Consider the following 13,684-nt stretch of genomic DNA (forward strand, 5'->3'; position numbering starts at 1 on the left):
TCCCTGGGCCTCCCAAACCTGGGAGGTGAGGCAGATGCCACAAGCCCAACTCACAGACCAGCTGATGGAGCACTAATCACCACCTGACACCTGCCAAAGGTTACAGACCTGGGTGCAGACAGAGAGGAGACAAAGGGTGCCATCAGCAGTGAGTGGCTCCCGCCCGGCCGCCTGCCTCTGGCCACCGGGGCCCCGCCGTTGGACACTCTTCAGCATCTGGGCACCCCCTTGAATCCCAGAAGACACAGCAGCCTGGCGTTTACAGAGTACGGGATTCCACGCCCTGGGGCATCACTGGAAACACTCTCTCTATCCAAAGTGCGGGTTCCTCAGGGGAGGAACCCGAGGGCCTGAGGCCAGCGAGCGGGGAAAGGGGACAAGCCTAACACTTCTACCACACCGCCCAGAGCACCGCTCAACCCTAACCCCGTCCCCATATGGGGCAAGACTGGGACCCAAGGGCAGTGGGTCTCCCCTACACCGTCCCTGTACGTGGCAAGAGTGGGACCCAAGGGCACTCGGGGCGCATGGGAGGAGCTGGGCGGTCCAGCAGGCTTCCCAGAGCAGAGCCTCGGGTTGGATGCTGAAGGACACTCGCCATTTAGGAAGGAGGTTACCCAGAGTAGCCAAGCCATTGGCGGCATGGGGGAGGGGGACAGATGGAGCAAAGGAGATGAGAACACATGCGGCATGCTACTGGGAAAATAAAAGTCTTAATGGGGTTGAATGGGGGGGTTCCCAAATAAAACACTTTAAATTCCAGAAAACCCTCTGTCCTACTTTCACATGAGATTTTATGTGCAAAGCCTTTGAGAAGGCATCGAAGAGCAACTGTTAGAGTTGAAGCAATAATAGGGGTGAACCCCACCTCCTAAGTGGACACCGGAGTGGGGCTCCAGCCCTAGGGTCACCTCTCTTGGCCCTGAACAGGAGGAGAGGACCGATGTCAGGACAAGAGGGGAGATTAGGACCCGTCTGTGCAAGTACCTCAAGTTTGGGCTGAGGAGGGGAGACAGGAACAGGAACGGGTCCAGCTGCACCCGGGAGTGGGGCTGGAATGAGGGGCAGGCCCTCCTCAGGGGGCAGACTCCTGTCCTGTGCCTCCTGCCTGCCTCTCCAGCGCCTAGAGAGACCCCGGGTTGGGGGAGGGGGGAGCATGGCAGCAAGCGGGGCCAGGCCAGGCCCTTCTCGGACAGACAGCTCACCTGTCAAAAGGGCAGCTTTCTTCCTTTGCCTCAGGAAAAGCAGGAAGGAAAGCAGGAACACAGTGAAGACAGAAAAAACCCAAGGTACCTCTTCCATACATTTATCAAACAAATATTTACCGAGCACTTACTGTTTGCTATACATCATTCCAACCATGAATACAGCAGTGAGCAAGACAGACAGGCTCTTGGAGCTTACACCAAAATCCTAAAATCTCAGGGGAGAAAATACCTTAAAAGTTTTCAAGCCCGCTGCACACAACCAATACACCCCTCCTACGCCTGCATCTCCCTGGGACTGTCCCTGTCAAGGTCACAGGTGTATGCTTAAACATCTCTGATGATGAGCAATGTGCCCCCTCCAAAGGCAGAAGTGCGCTCCTGAAATCTCCAGCTAGCCCCATCGAGGGCCCTGCTGGCCTCCCTCCCTAGCCGGCCTCCGCAGAGCCTGAGGCAAGGGAGTCAACAGAGCATCAGAGGCCCTGGGAGAAGGTGCAAGTTTTATTTTATTATGGCACAAAACAGAAGGATGCATCTCTAGTTCTGCTCATTCTGAGCCAATGACCTGGGACCAACAGAAACAAGCAGACCCCATGCTCATCTGTCCAGAGATCTGGGGTCCCTCAGCCTTTGCAGCTGTGACTGCCCTGCTCACTTCCCTTCCTGAAGCCTCTGACAGTGGTCCCCAGGTCCCCAGGGCGCGCCCTCACTGGCCCCCACTTCTCTCCTGCTGTCCCTTCCAACCAGGCCTCCCGCCCCAAGACCTGAGCCACCTGCAGGGGCAGGGGAAGGGGGGCCATGGGACGGGCGCCTGTGGACCGGGCCAAAGGGAAGCTCACCCCCACCCCCACCTCTGGGACTGAGAGCTGCTCTCTTGAAAGAGCTTCTCCTGCCAGGAGCCAGGCAAGGACGGGTGTCCGGAACAAAGGTGCTCCTGCCTGGCAGGGACCTGGGAATGGCAGACCCTGGACCCTGGGGGCAGCCACATTGGCCCAAAGGCCCCGAGCTCGGACCTGTAGGGCCACTCCCCTTCCCCACGTGTCGCCATGGTTGTCAGCTGAGGCCTGGCAGCCCTGTGGGCGGAGAGCCGCATTTCCAAAGGAATAGGAGCCAGGCGGGCGGGCCAGATGGAAGTAATTACCCGGGGGAAAAGAGGGAGAGGTGGGGGCTGGGAGGGGCTGACAAGCAGGGAGCCTGCACTCTGGGCAGGGGTGCCACGGCGGGCATGGGGAGATGTGGAGTTTGGGTCGGCACAAAGAATTCTGGGCTGGGAGTCCAGAGGTGGAGGTTGTGGTCGGCCTTGTCACCAACGCACTGTGGCCTTGAGCAAAGCCCTTCACAGCTCTGAACCTCTTCAGGCACCAAAGGATGGGGAAAGGAGTTTGGGGGAGCAGTGGAGAGCTCAACTGCGAAAAGCAGGTTTCCAAAACAGCCCCAGATACAAGTCCCCTGTTCAGCTGCTTAGGAGCTGTGACCTTGGCCAAAGTTTCAACTGCCAGATCCTCATTTCTTCACAGATAAATGGGCTGAATGAAAGGTGTGTATGAGGCTTACAGGAAGGGATAGAAATAAGCCTCCGGCACATCCTTTTCTTTTGTCTGTTTGTTAAGCGTTTGGGGCCAGGCTTAAAGAAGTGCTTGATTGGGTGCCTCGGTGGCTTAGTGGGTTAAGCCTCTGCCTTCAGCTCCGGTCCTGATCTCAGGGTCCTCGGGGGTCCGGAGGGCTCCGGCTCTTTGCTCACCAGGGAACTGGCCTACGGAACCCCTGCCTACGTGTGATGACTCTCAAATAAATAAATAAAATATTTTTTTAAAAAAGAGAGAGAGAAGCGCTTGGTTGACACATGGTAAGTACTTGTGTTATTTGCTAAGCCTTTTTTATTGTAAAGACAGGTGTTTACAAAGGCTGCTAGGGAGGAGGACATGCGTCAGGCGGTAGACACAAGGAACACGGCTGTAGCCCCTGGAACCCACACCCTCCTGCAGGAGGATTTGGATCAAAGGCAGAAGCAACAGCGTGTGGGCCCAGCCCTCTGCAAACGGGACCCCGTCCTCTCCAGCCACCCCCAGCCTCCCCATCCCACCCCAGGAAACCAGATCCCGGAGCCCGTGACCCACTTGGCTGGGCTGCAGAGGGAAAGTCCACGCAGGAAGGAGGAACCATCCCACCCCACAAGGACAGCTGCCTGTGGGCTTCTGCTGCCCGGCCTCATCACACTCAAGGCCCCGGGAGACACTGAGGGCTTCACCAGGCCGGCACCTGCCATCAGTCCTAGCAGCAGCCCCTCCACCCTGCTGGGCAGAAGCCAGGGCCTCAGACTCTGGAGTCGTCCCAGCATCTTTCCACAGGGCAGCTCTGCAGGGCTGGGGTAGGCAGAGAGAGTGTCAGGAGCTGTCTGTATGTCTCCTGGTCCTAGGCAAGGGGCCAAGACCAGAAGAAAAGCTGCAGTTCTGGACGCTGAAGGCCCTTCTCACCCTGGAAAGCAACCGACCCCACGCCAGCCGTTGACAGAGCTCAGCCCCTGCTGGGCTTGGGGGCACGGGGCTGGGGCCCAGGCCTCAACCACTTGCAGCTAGATTCAACCACTTCCTCCGTCTAAGAGTGACACACACACACACACACACACACACACACACACACACGCGCGCGCGCGCACTGGGAATGCGGGAAAGGGGTGATTCTGAGGCCAAGGGTGGCCGGCAACCCACCCAGAGGCCCTCAGAACATGGACGCAGGAGTGCTGAGCCCTTCTGGGAAGGGAGAACCAAAGGGCAGAGGGGAAACAAAGGACCACAGCTTCCAAAATCTACCTACGCTCATCCTTTTCTCAAGGCAACCAAAAGTTTCAGGTCAAGGTCCCACACCCGAAGAAGGAAGCAGGGCCCAGGGTGTGGGGGTAAGGGAAGCACAGCTAGCTGCTGGGTGGGGGGGGGGGGGGTGCGGTGGCAGAGTCAGGGAATATCTCACCACAGGGCAGCTAAGGAGTCAGTGGGTGGGGAGGTAACAGAAAGTTCTAGAAGTTTTCTGGGCATCCTTCCCTCACTACCCAACTGCCCTGCTCTCCAGAGTCCATCTCCAGGGGCTTGGGAGCTCAGATGAGTTCTGGTGCCTGCCTTGATTTCCATCAGGAGACTTGGCCCTCAGCCTCTGGGATGTTCTATGACACTGATCTGGAGGGTCCCTTTCAGGAGGCTGGAGCTCTCCCTCCTCTGTGGGCTGTGGAACCATTTTGTATTATTCTAAGGTAGAGCAAGCCCTTCCCCAAGACAGAAGGTGTAAAACCATCCTGACAGGAGGAATTCATAGGACCGCTGGGCAGCCTCTCTGAGGTGAGACCCAGAGAATGTGTCCAGGTAGGGTCCGAGGGGGCACCCAAGGCAGGGTAGAGGCCAGGCCAGCATGGGGTAACTACAGAATGCCCACAGGTGAAGCTGGAACAGAGGAAGGGGGTCCAACTTCTCTGCTCCTGCTGGGGAAGTTCAGCCAGGGAGTGGTGGAGGTGGAGGGGGGGGGGGGTCTTTCCCAGAATTTGTTACAATTCCAGAAAGTATCAGATTCTTGGTTCTACCCAGAAAATTGGATCCTAAAACAGCTGAGAGGGTGGAGGGGGCCACATAACTCTGTTTCTGAGGAGTGGTGAGCAAGTCACTGCTTTGGGTAGAGAAGCTGGAGAGAAGGGAAGAAGGCATCCCGGAAGGCGCAGTGGGCTTCCACGGCCTGGACCTCTGCTCCCAGGAAAGGGGCTCCCTGCTGTCCTGAGGAGTAACCCATGCGTGAGCTACAGATGCGTCTTGGCCCACAGTCCCGGCAGGCGATTCAGGCTATTCGTACTTTCCCTTCCTAAGTTCTTCCAACTATGCGCCCCTCCTCACCCCCTCTGCTTGGGCTGGGGAGGGGAGAGGGACTGGCCCCAGCTCCTGGCTCACCTGCAACCACCTGATGAAACCCAGGGCCCCCTGGTCGGCCAAGATCTCCCACCCAGCGCAGCGATGCTGAGGGGTGGTCCAGAGAGCCCTCCGGGGAACAGAGCAAGGTCTGAGCACCACCTCCGCTCAGGCCCACCCCTCCCGGCAAAGAGAAAAGACCCCACAAGGTCATTTCCAGGCACCCTCTGCGGAATTAGCGGGCAGCTCCGGAGGGCGAGTAAGGGCGTGGGAGCAGCACTACTCTCAGCGAACACTGCTTCCTTCAAGCAGGCACCCCTTCGAGCACTTCACACACATCAATGTATTTAAAATCACCCTCATGAAGGCCACGGCCAGGGCCTGGAGGAGGCGGGGACAGAGTGCAGCTCAGGAGAAAGCAGCCTAGGCTTGTGCCTCGTGCAACAACCCGGCACACACCAGGCTTGTTCCCAGGGTTCTGCGAAGAAGTCAGCCTGAACTTGGCTTTCTCGCTGTGCCTCCCTCCAGTGGTGGAAAGCACAGGCTTTCAGAAGCCTGTGGGGGTGCCTGCCCGTGGGTGGCCATGAGGTCAGACAAGCACAGCTGAGCACCTGAACACTGCCTATACCCCTCACCCCCACGTCCCCGCCTTCCAGAAGGAGCCCCCTAGCTAAGCAAGGCCTTCAGGACTGGCTCTGTAGAACGGAGGAAGCAGCAATTGTCCATCAGGCCTCCCATGGCCCAGAGGGAGCTTCCCCCCAAGACTGGAAATGGAGGGGGCAGCTACTGGCAGACATGTTGGCAACTCTGGGCAGGCCAGGAGATGCCTGCGGTAAGCGTCCCAGGGAGGCAGACAGAGGAGCTCAGGGTCCGGTCGCAGCTGGACCTCACCCTCACCCCAACCCCATCCCTTCCCACTGTCCACCACCCAGGCTGTCTGGAGGCACAGGGGCCTAGGCCCAAAGGCCCCCACCAGGGGGACCTGGTATCCCGGGCACCACCTGCCTGCAACTTGCAACTCCCACCTTTGGGCTCTGCTTGGCGACCTTGCGACTCCTGCACACGGATGGACGCTGCCCAGCCCGTCACCTCTAGCCAAGCCAGCCTACTGATCTCCTGGACTCCGTGGGGGCAGTTGTGCGAGACACCAAGGTTCAGAGGATGCTGAAGGTGGGGACGCCTCCTGAGCAGGGGCGCGGGGGTGGGGGCTAGAAACTTTCCGGAGAAGAGGACCATCCCGGTGGCTCACTCCAAGGGAGACGAACACCGGCTTCCCGCGAAAATCTGGTCCAGAGAAAGGGATCCCGGGGCCGTGGCCGCCCCACCCCGGCCGGCCCAGCGTTGCGCCCACGTGCAGGGCCGACCACCTCCCCGGGGCCGCGGCGGCGCAGGGCGACGGAGGTGGGGACCAGACAACCGGGCCCCCGCGGCGCTCCCGCCCTCCCCCCGGACCCCACGGGGGCCGGCCGCCGCGTACTCACCCTCGCGGGTGGAGCGGGGCGGGGCACGACACTTTCGCGCACAGCTCCGATCCGCTAGGCGCACGGGCTGGCGGCGCGGCGCTGGCGCAGCGGCTCCGCTCGGCCGGGTCCCTGTCCCGGGCGCGGGGCGGGCCTGGGAGCGGGCAAGTCCGCCTGCCGGGAGGCGGGGGCCCGGGCCCGTGCGGGGGGCGGGGAAGGGGCCGGACACGCTTGCGCACACGGCCGGGGAGCCGACTCCGGGGAGCGGGCGGGCAGGCGGAGGAAGGGCGGGGAGGCGGAGGAAGGGCTGGGGCGCTGCTGCGCGCGGGCGGGGCTGCCGCCCGCCGGCCTGGGACCGTGTGGGAGCGGCGGAGGCCCGGGGCCGGGAAGCCTGGGCGCGCGGGGCGCGCGGGGCGCGCGGGGCGGGCGCGGAGGGGCGGAAGGGGAGGCCGGATGGGGTGAGGGTAGAACCCGGGAGGGCGCTGTCTGTGAGTGGCGCCAGGATAGATGTGCCCAGCGCAGCCTCTGCACACTCTCCTGGGAACAATGAGACCCAACAAAGGGTTCTCGGCTCTCCCACGTGGTGAACCGCGTCCTTCGCTCGCTCTGCAAAGTGAGACACGGAAGGGGGAGGGCCTTGTTCCGGGAGCCCACCCCCACATCCCCGCCCTGGGCCCCGCGGCCAGGTGCCATAGACCTAGACCTGGGCCTCTCCTCTGCCCTCGTCTGCACCTGCAGCTCTGAGACTGCTCCCTCTGCCGCCCCTCTTTTGCACACCAGTTTTGGCCTTGAAAAAGCTTCTTGGTTTCTGTTCCTTACAGAAGGCGCCAGGCACACTGTCGCCAGGGGAAACCCCATCAGGCTCCTGACCCTACTTCCTTGGGCTCAGACATCCCCCTTCAAGCCTGGAAACGGCGCAGGCCCAGAAACCTAGTCCAGAAGTTACCCCCAGGAAACCCACAGCCCCCGAGACACTCTTTCATAGGTGAGTGGTTCTTCCATGGGTGAGTGGTATTTACTGAGCCCCTGGCGGGTCACCTAGTGGGGACAGCCTGGTGCTGGAGGCTCCCGCCACTCCCAGAAAAGTCTAAGACCTGGTCCCTGTCTCCCAGGAAGCTTAGTTAGGATCTAGCCCCAGAGAGAATGATCACAATGGACTTCTGTTCAAGAAGAAGGCAAGACAGGAAGTGACTAAGTGTGAGGTGTGAGTAACCGACAGTAAGTGCAAAGGGGGTTCAGAGACCTGCCAGCTTCAGGTTCACTTCAGAAGAAACTGGAGGGCTTCTTAGTTGAGAACAGGTAGTTCAGGAGGCTCTGCCGGAACAAAGTGGAGAAGGCTTAGGTGAACAGGGTGAGCCTCCAAGTTCTTCCATAGGTGGCCGTTTTGTTCTAAATCACACCTTGCACAGATAGGTTCTTTCTGCATCCCACCTATGTTGAACTTAATGCTTGAATGGTGCCATTGGCTTGGTCCGTCAAGCATTCAGTCAGAAAAGACTTAACTGCATTCAGCTCGAGGCCTAAACTAAGCTTAGCTGAGTAGAAAGAAGCCAGTGGCTAAAGTCGGTGCCCCGAGCCAGTCAAGGGGAAAAAGGGGATACCCCCCCATTTCACAGTCAGGAAAACTGGCCCAAAGAGAGTCATCAGATGCCCAAAGCACCAAGGTGAGTAGTATGGCCAAGTTGAACTGAGACTCGTCCGGCTTCTAAACTTTGCTAGCCCTTTGATGAGCTAGATCTAAACCCAGTCTGCGGTTCTGGCCATGAGCCACACCAACATCCCTCTGCCAGAGAACAGAACCGAAGGGCCAGCTCTCCCTCCTGGGGTCCTGATTCCCAAATCTACCTCTGTCACTGCATTGCTTGAGTTTTCTTACTAAAAAAAAAAAAAAGAAAGAAAGAAAGAAAGAAAGAAAAAGAAATCACTGTATTTTGTCAAAAAGTATTGTTGGTATTAAACTAGGCAGTGGACAGGAACTTGCTCTGGAAGTTCAATGCACTATGTAAGTGTGTGTTATGTGATGCAGGCGGCATCCCTTCTCTGACTTATGGAAGTGGTCAGGTCTCCCCCGCCCCTCGCTGATCCCAGGTTACCCAGTGCCCAGAAGCTAACTGTAATTCTGGCTCCTCCCCTCAGGCCGCAGTGTGCTTACTCATGATCTTTCCCCTTCGGGTTTCTTAATGGCACAACCAGATGCTTAGCTAGCTGCCTGGAAGCCATATCATCAGTGGGGCAGGGGGAAGCAGTTCTGGGACCTTTTGATCCCGGGTGGTGGAGGAGGGATGGTCCTGGAGCCATCAGAGCACCACCCAGCTCCTTGCACCCTTGCAGGACACAGCGAGAGGTCATATGATGAAGCCAGCAGGGGTTTGACAACTTGGGACGGTTCCCAGACAGAACAAGACAACCTGACCAGCGTCTCGCTGGGTCCTGGTCGCGCTTGGAGCCATGCTGCTTCAGTGCCTTTTTCCTCCACCTCCCTTGACCTCTGGCTCTGTCTCCACAGTGGAGGAACTGGGGCACCCAGAGGGGCCACGGGAGCAGAGGGAAGAGGCAGAGGAGCGAGGGGCACCACGGAAGGGGCAGGTGCTTATCAACGGGGGAAGCTGTGGCCCCCAGAGGCTCCTCCTTGGCAGCCGGCGGGTGTGGGTAGGAGGCCTGGAGCTTCTCAACAAACGGGCCTCGCAGGCTTCTGGCTCCTGTCCCTCTCATGTGCCACGTTAACTTCCTACCCACCAGGAGGAGGGAACAGCAAGATGCCGTGTGAGGAAGAAATAAACCCAGTCCAGCATCTCAGACGCTTTTAAAAATAGCAACTCTGGGAGGGTAGTTCAGCTCCTATTTTTATCAGATTTATATGGCCGGACCATAGAGCTGAGCTGTTCCCAGGGTTCTCAATAGCAGGCAGGGGACATCACTGTTGTTGTGTTAGAAACCTGCCAGTAGGCCAGGGCATTCCAGGAACCTTTAGGCTGGACGAGATCCCAAGAAGTCCTTGCGTGCAGCCCTCGCCTCTGCTTGGGGCCAGTCAATTAACCACAGGTAGTTTATCTTTTTTGCCCAAAAGTCACTTGGTTGGTGTGCCCTCCACTGCGTAATCTAGGATTTCACAGCCCTTCTCATCAGGAAGTTCTTTTAAATATCTAGCCCAAGTATCTCTGGTTACATCCTTTTCAGTCCTTCTCACAGTAGAAAAATCTAGCTCACGTTTACCCCGTGGTGACTACGTCTACAAAAGGCTCTTCTTTAATCCCCACAAAACCCCTCACAGGGAGCACTCTTACCATTGCTAAATTGGGAGCAGTTATGGAATTGCCTGCGATCATACCTGGGGAATGGTGCGGATGCTGTGCCGAGGCCATCAGACCATTTTCTTCCCAGACGTGCGCCCTTAGCTCGGACTTTCACTTCTTCATCACGGTCCTGAAGGACAAAGCGGCCCGTGTTCTCATTGTGCACTTGTACGTTGTGCTAGAAGCTTGGCTCTAGATCCCAGCGTGCGGAGCCACAGTCCGCCTTGACTGCCCGGCCTCTGCTTGTGCAGAACATTTGGCTAGCAAATGTAGCCTGGAAGTTTGCCTTCTCTCTGCATAAGGTCTCCCAGCCCCCTCTGCCTTTTGTAGAAGGCATTCACTGCTTTTGGGTTCCTCACTAAATCATAAGCTCCATGTGAGCTCTATCTCCAGATTCTAACTTAAAAAAAAAAAAAAAAAATTCGGGGGCACCTGGGTGGCTCAGTGGGTTAGGCCTCTGCTTTCGGTTCAGGTCATGATCTCAGGGTCCTGGGATGGAGCCCCGCATCAGGCTCTCTGCTCAGCAGGGAGTCTCCTTCCACCACCCCGCCCCCCCCACCCCGCCTCTTTGCCTACTTGTGACCTCTCTCTCTCTCTCTCTGTCAAATAAAATTTAAAAATCCTAAAAAAAATATTTGGGAAGATGTGCAAAACATGTGTATTGAATTGAAACACTTTAAATCAATTCAGTCCCTGCTTATTTTTTAAGTGGTTGAAACATGGTAACTTCAAGTTTGTATAGCTTTCAGAATCCAGTATCATTCCACTAATAATAGCACTAGAACAAACACAGGGTTGCCAACATTTATTTATTTTGCTGGGTGAGGATATTTTAAAAACAACCACCACCAATGACAACCATCTTCTTTAAAAAAGGACATTTTAAGATCATATATACATGCTTGGAATGAAGATTTTGGTCCTTTCTGAGAAGGAAGATTTACATCAGTCTCTTCAGAAAGAAGTAGATACACGAAACTTTTGGATATGGAAGCCTTACAAGAGAAACAATTTCAAATGTTACTTTGTATGTAAATATTTCTCGATTTGTTTCTCCGTCCGGGGCTCTGTGTTCAACAGAGACATGCAAAGTCGAGCTCACATGTCCTTGTTCCGAAATGTTATTTTTCTCCTTTTCATGAAGGAATGTGGACAAATCCAGGACACTCAGCAATTTTGCTCTATGAGGAAACTTTTGGGCAAAATGAAAGGAGCCAAGGAACAATAGCAGTCATGCTTCCTTCCTTCTGCAGCCACGCCGAGGAGATAGTAGGCCAAGTACGGAGGGCTGACGGCCAGTTGTGGACACGTCCAGGATTTTTCTGGGAAGGGTGACATCTCCCACTGTTCCAGCACAACAGGGACACAGGCACGCACAGGGAAGGCACAGAGTCAAATGCAGAAGGCCTTGGTGGCAGCACACAGGACATGTCATGTTGCCAGAGGGGGCTGGTGTTTGCTAGTTGGTGAAGATAGGGTCGAGGGACACTGGATCTCACTCAGGAAGCTTTCCCGGGCAGCAGGATGTGTGGTTCTGCAAAGTGACATCAAGAGGAAAGCTAGGGCGTGGGGGGGGGGGGTGAGGGGGTGCGGTCAGTTGAACGTCCAACTCTTGGTTTCCGCTCAGATCATGATCACAGGGTCATGAGATCAAGCCCCGCGTTGGGCTCTGAGCTCAGCGAGGAGTGTACTTGGGCTTCTCTCCCATTGTCCCTCTGCCCCTCCCGCTCTCTTTCTCATCTCTCTAAAATAAATAAATTAAAATCTTTAAAAATTAAAAAAAAAAAAAAAGGAAAGCTAAGACAGAGAGGGGCTGATTCTCACTCTGCATCCCCCTGGACTGAGAAGCAGGAGACCTGGGTTGAATGGAATTTCTTTACTTGAGGGGAAAGCCTTCAGGGGGTGGGGGGCTGACCCAGTTGCTGTGACCTGCTCCAAACCATGGTGCCTGTGGTGGGGGGGGTGCACTTGGACCCCTGTGGTCCCTGGGAACAGACTCCCTAGAACTGACAGGAAGTGGCATGCGGTCAGAAAGCTTGGGTCTTCTAGAAGAGGGCCTCTGGGAGTTCAGATGAGGGAGTTCAGACAGTGACTGACCCCTTGACTCAGCCCGTTTCTTGCTGCAGCCAGAGACGCCAGGATTCAGGTAAGGTGGGGTTGCCTTGAAGACACGGTCTCACGTGGTGACGAGGGCAGATCAGTGTATGTCAGATAGGGGCTCAGCAGGATCAGTTTCATGGCTCACCACACATCTGACCAGCCGTTTCCTGGAGGAGAAGCAAACACTCTAGTGGGCAGTGACCCTGGCTACTGCAGGGGCCTTTGGGGACAGGAAGTCAAATTCCTGAGGTCTTCTCTCCCTGAGCAGTCTGCAGCTTGCGGGGCTGTTCTCTGGGCCTTAGTGACTCCGGCTTCAGGCGCCAGGGGAGAAGCGATCCTCTTCCCCCCAAAACAGAGTTTGTCCTGAAGGAGGAGTACCACCCAGCATGGCAAAGGAGCAAAGCTCTTAGAACCTCTCTAGAACAGCTCTTATTACTGTCTCATCCAACGTTCCCCCAACCCACTGAGATGCACTCAGGGAGTGTACAGGCTGGCGGGTCTTGATCTTCCTGTTTCCAGCGCCGCCTTGCAGTGCTGGTCCATCCAAGATGTTTGCTAGAAACTTGACGGATGGGTGAGTAAACCTGAGAGGAAGGAGGAGCCTGGGACAGATCGAGCTGGGGAGTCAAGTGTGGGGAGGCAGCTTAGTCCCAGGGAGATGGGAGAACCTCGGCCCCTGGGAGGTTCCCCAGCGGTCCTGTTTTGGGGTCAGGGTTGGCCACCTGCCAGTCTTTTCCAAGCACGTACCATGTTGTGTGAAGCCAGCTGAGAGCCCCACCGGCAGAACCTGATCTTTCAAGGAGAAAAGGTCGCTCCTGGGATTGAATCCCTCCACTCTGTCTGCAAGGAGGGGCCTCTTGGGTCAGCATCCCCTCCACTCCTCTGCACCCCTCAATTATCTTTGCGACAGTTCTTGTACACGAACAAAACAAGCCAGGGGTTCCCGTCAAACTGGCCAGACATTTTGCTGCTTCATCTCCTTCTGGGGAGGAAGGCAGCTGCCCCCCAGTGCCAACCCTCTCCCTGTAACTTGTCCCTTCGGCCTCACTGCCTTATTCCCCGTGGGTTATCCTGCCAGACATGCAAGGAGTCAGCTACCCCACCAAGCACTGTGATCCCACAAGTATGTTCCATTGGTCTTCCTAGGGGACCTTGTACACCAGCCTCTCCCACATGCCTGTTTTCAGGGTAGCTTCCTGGGTGCTGCCTCTTTTTATTCCTACAGTTTGCTTGGCTGTCTGCCCCAGTAGCCTGGAGGGTAGAAGCTTTGGTTTCCCAACAGCTAAAGCGCTACCTAGCTCCAAAGTCGATCAGTAATTCAAACCGTACCAGAAAGCAACACCAGCACATGTTAATTACACGCAGGACGCTTCACGGATCCTCATCCCTGTTCTCTCACAAGGGAACAGGCTCGGGACACCTGGGGTCTGGTCCAAGGCTATGGGGTGAATGTCAGCTCCAGGGGGAGACACTTCTGTTTGTTCACCACTTAGCAGTCTCCAGGGCAGTGCCTAGCCTGCGATGTATGTTTGATAAGCCTTTGACTCTGAACTGTTGCCTGGTTCTCAGTCCAGGAATTGCAGAATACGGGCCATCCCCACCTTATGCTTCCTTCTTATCTCTTAGCAGAACCGAACATCCTGAGGCCTCCAGAGGAAGCACAATCCAGAAGGGCTGAGGGACTAACATGCCAACGCCAGCCCCTCTGCGGTGTGATACACACACATCCCCCGTGCTGAAGT

At 56.6% G+C, this 13,684-nt stretch overlaps 1 protein-coding gene and 1 long non-coding RNA gene across 4 annotated transcripts in view; one reads left to right on the top strand and one right to left on the bottom strand.

Moving 5' to 3' along the window:
- The window catches only part of ST3GAL4 (ST3 beta-galactoside alpha-2,3-sialyltransferase 4), a 34,281-nt gene extending 27,545 nt beyond the window's left edge, over positions 1 to 6,736 (bottom strand). Inside the window, exon 1 of one of the 3 annotated variants that reach the window (XM_013055025.2) lies at positions 6,571 to 6,736. The gene's annotated coding sequence lies outside the window, so the exon portion shown is untranslated. Of the gene's footprint in view, positions 1 to 6,114; positions 6,273 to 6,570 lie in introns of those variants that run through there. The other 2 variants (XM_013055027.2, XM_013055028.2) reach the window with 2 other exon arrangements.
- Positions 6,737 to 6,859: 123 nt separating this feature from the next.
- LOC106005571 lies at positions 6,860 to 10,318 on the top strand. Its single transcript, XR_001179030.2, has 3 exons — positions 6,860 to 7,162; positions 7,371 to 7,534; positions 9,821 to 10,318. It is a non-coding gene; the product is annotated as an uncharacterized LOC106005571 (long non-coding RNA).
- Positions 10,319 to 13,684: the final 3,366 nt, after the last annotated feature.

The sequence above is a fragment of the Mustela putorius genome, unplaced genomic scaffold (genome assembly GCF_011764305.1).
Source record: "Mustela putorius furo isolate JIRA1106 unplaced genomic scaffold, ASM1176430v1.1 tig00000460_pilon_pilon_pilon, whole genome shotgun sequence".
Taxonomy (NCBI): domain Eukaryota; kingdom Metazoa; phylum Chordata; class Mammalia; order Carnivora; family Mustelidae; genus Mustela; species Mustela putorius.